The 6,664-nt window shown below is 34.0% G+C and overlaps 1 long non-coding RNA gene across 1 annotated transcript; it reads right to left on the reverse strand.

The window, feature by feature from the left end:
• Positions 1-207: 207 nt before the first annotated feature.
• Positions 208-2,073, reverse strand: LOC128238695 (uncharacterized). Its single transcript, XR_008261756.1, has 3 exons — positions 1,801-2,073; positions 1,048-1,458; positions 208-799 (listed from the first exon to the last, which is right to left on the reverse strand). It is a non-coding gene; the product is annotated as an uncharacterized LOC128238695 (long non-coding RNA).
• Between the last annotated feature and the right edge of the window lie 4,591 nt (positions 2,074-6,664).

Genomic DNA, 6,664 nt, shown 5'->3' on the forward strand with positions numbered 1-6,664 from the left:
GCCTCCTCCAAAACTCAGATAAATATTTGAGCCACCAAAAAAAAACGAGAACAGATCGGTCTGAATCGTTAAGGTATTATTTCCTGTATAAAACAATTTATTTCACTGTATATTTAAATAAATTATTATGTTCATTAGAACTTGATTCTGCCAAACATGTGCTGTAAAGACTTAGACTTATTATGAATAAAGAACAAGTCAAACATGTACATATTTTCATTGTTATTCTTATATTTTGGGCCATTTACGTAAATCTACAATATTTAATGATAGTTCATCCAATGTTCAGAGTCCGGATCACATGCACACTCGATTAACAGTATTCTTAAAGTTGCACTCTCACAGAATTCTAGTTTGACACTTTTTGTCTCAGAATCGGCTTATTTTGGCATTCTTTAAATTAAGACCTAATATATAAATCACAAAGCAAACTTCTCCGAGCCAAAATATGATAAATGCAATCGAATCCTGTGTAAGTTGTCAAAGTGATCAATCTGTGAAAGTGCAGCTTTAACAGTGAAAAATAACTTCTGCTAATGCTATATATTTTAAAATGTATTTGCCATTGCAATAAAGAGATATTCACCTACAATATCATACATAAACACCAAAGAAATATCAAAGTTTAAGTAATGTTTGCAAAACAACAATGTATTTAATAAATCTGATATTAAATATGCAACAACTGGTGTTATACTCCAGAACTGAAGCTATCATCATAGAGGTACATCCTTCCAAGAATCCATCAAAACAACATGCTGAACAACTTCAAGAACTCTCTTCAAAAGACCACACTTTCCTGAAATAAATAAAAGATGCCAATATTAGAATAAATCAGTTACATGTATTGTTAAATATTTTAATACTAGCTGTAAATGCTACTGCCTTTGATGTTTGCTTTCTACATGTATATCATAATGAAACAAGATAATAGCTAATGATTTGTGGTTGTTATTTTTCTCTGGACAAATAGTCCTTTCCTTTGTACAGCAAAGTAAAACTAAATATTATACTAAATATTATAAAAAGCTTTAAAATAGGTCCTACCGATTATTTGTAAAACTTGTCATCACTGGTTTTCTCTTGCGGTTGACATTGCCTGGACTGGCAAATATCATGTGTGAGTGTGTGTGTGTGTGGGGGGGGGGCGGTTTCCGGTCTTATGCTAGGTCCCCTGTGGCGGTAGGCTTGTTGAATAATAAGGGGACTTCCTTATCTCCATCAATCAGAATACTTTAATGGTGTCAACGGTAAATAGCAGGAGACCCTCCACCAGCCTTAACCGGTAAATGGGGGGAGGGTAGTGTGTGTGGGTTAGAACCAGCTGCCCGGTCAGCTTAGTTGGTTAGAAAGCCGGGCTAGTGTTCTGGTGGTTGTGAGTTCGAGCCCCACACCGGGGGCACTTTTCCTTCCAGGTCTACTTTTACAGCCAGAGTGTGTGAACATGTTCCACAATTTCTGTAAGAACAAAAATCAAAGCATGTGAATGTTTGAGCAATGCAAAAGTTACAGATTGGTATCACCCACGATTGTCACTTGTCAACTATTACATTATTATTCATAAGGGAGAGTGTTCAATCGATTAGAACTGAAACTTTTTATGCATAACCCCAATAAACTATTTCTGCTCATACTATAGAATACAAGGTTATACTGTATAGCTGGCATGTAACTGTTATTTAATGTCACTTCCGGGTTCCCCATTCGGGCCATTTATGATTTACTCAGATTGTGCGACGATTTAATCTTTGTTTCAACAATACTGTAAGAAGGACCGGTGTTATTAAAAGTTAAACTTACCCTTGTTTGCATTTACAGTATGCGTCACACACACGCTTTTCCTTTGTATCGATGTCAATGTTGACAACATGGCGGCTATCCGATTTTCTCTGACTTGGATAGATTTCACCCCGTAAATTTTAGATATCGTCATTTTCTAAAGATATATCGAGCCTTCCGATGTAGCAGCCAGTTACAAATTCCTTTGACTTCTATTTTTTCGCATTGTAATGTCACATTTATGATAATTTGTCAGGAATATCGGAAAGCGAAACGACGCGATACGCCATTACTTCCACGTTTGTTTGACGGACATAGACAGAGTTCGCCCCCTTGATATCAGGGGGCGTGGCTTAGAAGCCGCTGTCGTAAGGTCAATTACATCATGACAGAATAATTAAAGACGTATGATATTTACAACAATGAGAAACCCGAGATAATTAGTTTGACCGGATCATGGAACATTATGGTGTTAAGTTGATTTCAGATTGAAAAAGCATTTTCATCTCAATGTAAGGAAGAAATTTGTCCAATAAATATTGGCTATGAAATAAAATTCTTAGCTATCTTTAACATGTGACATTAAGTACCTGAACAGACTAAAGCACATATATGAGGTTAAAACTTAACAAGGCAAAGGTTCAGACAGACTTAATTTAGCATGGAAAATACAAACATTAAAACCAGATAATTTATAGCTGAGGAGTTATGAAGAAATTGGTTATATGCTCATCTTAAGTGGTATTTGAAATTAAACTATTATACAACTATATTTGAAGTCTTGGACTAGATAAATTCACAATTAAGAAAGTTGTTCAAATTATTTCAGTAAATGTTTGTATATATTAGAATATAGAGACAGTATTTATATATATATTTTTAACCAAAAAAACACAACAAACAGTGGTTAATTATGATTCCATAACATGCATGGTACATAGGCTTGCTATCAGTAAGTTGCATTTCTTGACAGGATTTAGCTGGTGCAGTACAAGAAAATACGCATGCACAAGTGTTTGTTCATGTAAAGCATGAGGTCACGGATTATCAGCATTACGCCTGAGCGCATGCGTGGAGGACGCGACAGAGTGTCGCTAAATGTTGGTACACACGAACTCAGAACAAAGGTATATTGGACACAAATCAAATCTTCATGCACTTTGACGTCTACTTTGGTCTTTTAGTGTTCTTATATCCTATTAAAGAGTATTTCGTACTGATTTGTAACGAAAAAGTTTATGGTCGTTTATTAGCTTACGTATCTTCACTGATAGTTACTTGTGATATCGATATTAAAAATGAAATGCAAAATTCCTGATATACGATGGGGTCTTTGAACTCGTTGGGTTTTAGATGTCATTTATCTGGTAGTGCATGTTCCACTTCAGATTGCGTCCTTTCGTGCTGACTTAAAGGCTTCTGTGCAATGGAGATTGAGATCGCTAGCTAAAGCTTGCAGTCTTGCACTACCGAAAAAAAAACCTCTATTTGTTATATGCGTCCATCATTTAACATCCCTTTAAGTCATTAAATAAACCTTTTTTCCAGTGTGAGATCATTACATATTTCACCCCATGAACACCAAAAGAACAGCTGACATGACCTTATAACTAATTTGGTATGAACCGGTGCCACAAAAGTTTTCGTCACGAATCCAGTGTATCGATAAACTCTTACCAATTGTAAATCAAGTAAAATAAACATTGCTATCCCCTGAAAATCACACTGTCTTTTTATTTGTTTCTTTAAAATTGAGATTTAGCAATCTTGTAATGGGTTGTTTTAAGTGATCATTTTCAAATTGTTGTGCTATTTTATTGAAAAAATCTTGGAAGAGTTATAAAACCAATAATTTATTTATAATAGAACAAGAGGAAACCGTCTGTCGTTTATTTTTGTTTTATAAAAAGTCATTCGAACATGGTCATGATATTTTTATTTTTACAGTTTACTGTAGGCTCTGAAAACTGTTATGACCGTAATTTAATAAACATTTAAATGCAGTGAGCACATAGTTATTGGAATGAGTTTACAAATATGTATTTTTAAAATGCCTACATTCTCACATAAAATAATGTTCAAATTAGGCTTAGTTCTAGTGGAAATGGTAAAGTGTATAACATGTTTGGTAAGTAGTATGCATACCACAATTAATGTGATCTGTTTTGTTATGAAAGCCCATCAAATGAGCTCTACGGAGAAAGCTTATTGTATGAAAGGACTTCGTGAATTACTGAAGCTGGCCTGGTAACATATATTTTTATCATTCCAATGAAACTGTTGATAATAAAAGGTTAGGCCGATGGGTATCAAAGCTAAGAGAAATTATAATTATTTAAACCAATTAATGCTACCCCATTTATTTGCCACTTTGAAACAGCGAATGTCATAGATGCATGTAACCGTAACCAAAATAGATTGGACATGTTAAGTACTTGAAATGAGCAGTTTTGGAAATCAAGAAGTTACAACACATCGTTAATACTTATTTTATTTCCCTCTTTTTCACACAGAAACATACTATGTTTAAAAAACGTGTTGGACGTGAACTTTGTAAAGTGATGAAGTAATATTGAGAAAACACACTCAAACTGGATTTCCAAAAAAGGAAGCAAAATTTATGATTTTAATATAATATCTTGCAATTTCTAAAAGACAGATTTGCCTTAACCAGAACCTGTTGTAAGTCCCGGTCTTTTCAACAAACGGTAAAATGAATGTGTCAATAACACCATAACCAATCAAACAAAATTGCATATTTGGAAAAGAAGGAACTAACTTAAACACCGAAACGTTTACACAGATATTCGCTTATCAGTTCTTTACATATGCAAATTAACTTGATGTTGTCCAAACGGCAATGAATTAAAAATATCCCGAGGAGTAAAACCACCAGACTTTCCGAGATCCATGACTTCAAACTTGAAATATGTCAACTGTTGATCATTTATGCCATGTCTACCTTATTCGGATAGGTATCACATGCCCCTCTTGTGTACATAAATAGTCATGGTGCGTTGTGTTTTATTATTTATTTATTTACACACAATTCCATAACATTAAAACTGATAGTAAGCTGTTGCCGGAATGCGAGAATGCCAGGACTTTAATTCAATTCATCTTTGTCACAAACATACAATTGTTATGTCTAAACGGAGAATTCTCTAATTCTTGCATAAAATGAAAAAAGAAGGCCAGTAAATCTTTGTTTCAAATCCGTATTTATAATTGTATTGATCAGTAAAACAAGTGTTCGGTATCTTAAAAACGCCATGAAAATGAAAGTTGCATAACAGTGAAAAATATCAATTTTATTTCACTAATAAATCTCGATAAACCACGGGAAAGCATATAATAAATAAGTATAACAACAGTATGAACTAATATTTAAAGAGTACTAGTCCCTATCGACCACAGTAGATGCACCTTATCCTAAATCCAAAAACTCATGATGAAAATAAATACTTATATTAATACGGCGCAGATGTGATGGGTGTTGCAATATTTAAAAAAAGAAAGAAAAAACAACACAGTTTACCGCTTGACGGAAAAAAATGTGTTTATATACTTATGACGCTGTTATGTTCTGTAAACCGTTATTTAGGAAAATACACCCAACGTGCTATAAATTTCAAATAACATGTTGGTTTTAAACAATGTAATCTTTGAGATACATAAGACATACCGAGGTGTTGCGATTCATCACTGACTATCAATTGATCTTAACTCAACCCAAACCACGTTAAGTTTTACGTTTTGTTTGCAAACAATGAGAAATTCACGGACGATTGCAATACATAATACACAGCAAAGATAATCAAATAAAATATGCATGTGAACTAAAGAGGTCTTCAATAATAAATACTCGTTTTCTTTTAAAAAATGTCTCCTTTCTGTACTCATTTTCCGACTATATGTATCTTTAGACTTGTACCCTATCTTACTTTTCGTTACAAATATAAAATATTACAAAAAGGATACCAGTTCACGCAACTTCAGCTAATCGGGAGTACGTCCGGCAGCTTTTGTCTATTTGAGGCATTTTTACCGTTCAATTTACGGCTTTAAAAATGAAGTAGGTTTTCTGCTCATGGCTAGTCTGTCAGGATATCTATTGTCGATGACACAATGACACCAATGATGTCTTTTCACAATCATAATGCGTCCACTTAACAAGTAATATCGAAGCAAAATTAAGGTTCAATACAATTTTGACTAATGCTGCTTTGTCGGAGTTCATGGCAGATAGATACAGCGATTGATAAGCCACGTCGTACTTTGACGCTGTATGGTCAATCGGTTATCGAACGGTTGGTTTGATTGATGGTCAGCGTGGTGTGTTTTTGTAAAGTGTAAGCTTAAAACGCACACGTTATAACTATAATGCTCACATTTCCTTGTCGGACAAGTAACAACACTAGGTTAATTTATCTTTTTATGTCCTTGTACAGAAGAGAGCTCTGACTTAGACAGCTTGCCTGTCAATAGTTAAACATTTTCCACGACAACAGTTAGGGTTTTCCACAGCACAAAAGTGGGCAACTAAGGCCAAATGTAGAAACTACTCATGTTTGACAAGCAATTTCAGCGGATTTGCTACATATTTGGAGTATTGGAAGGACTCGTTCACGTTAAAATAAACTACAGTATTGAAAAACAACATTTCTCTCCTACAAAATCAAGTATGGCAACTTGTTCAAATACTTCAAACTAAGTTACTGACAGTTTCTACATTCATGAAAAAATAACATTTGTTCAAATCTTGCATTTAATTTTATTGGTTTAAAAAACCTTAAATAACACGATTCTTAAATGTTCCGGTACGTGCAAGTTCAGGAAAAAAGAATATAATGGAAATCTGTAAACACCTAATTTCAAATAACCT

Source organism: Mya arenaria, chromosome 6 (genome assembly GCF_026914265.1).
Source record: "Mya arenaria isolate MELC-2E11 chromosome 6, ASM2691426v1".
In the NCBI taxonomy this organism is placed as follows: domain Eukaryota; kingdom Metazoa; phylum Mollusca; class Bivalvia; order Myida; family Myidae; genus Mya; species Mya arenaria.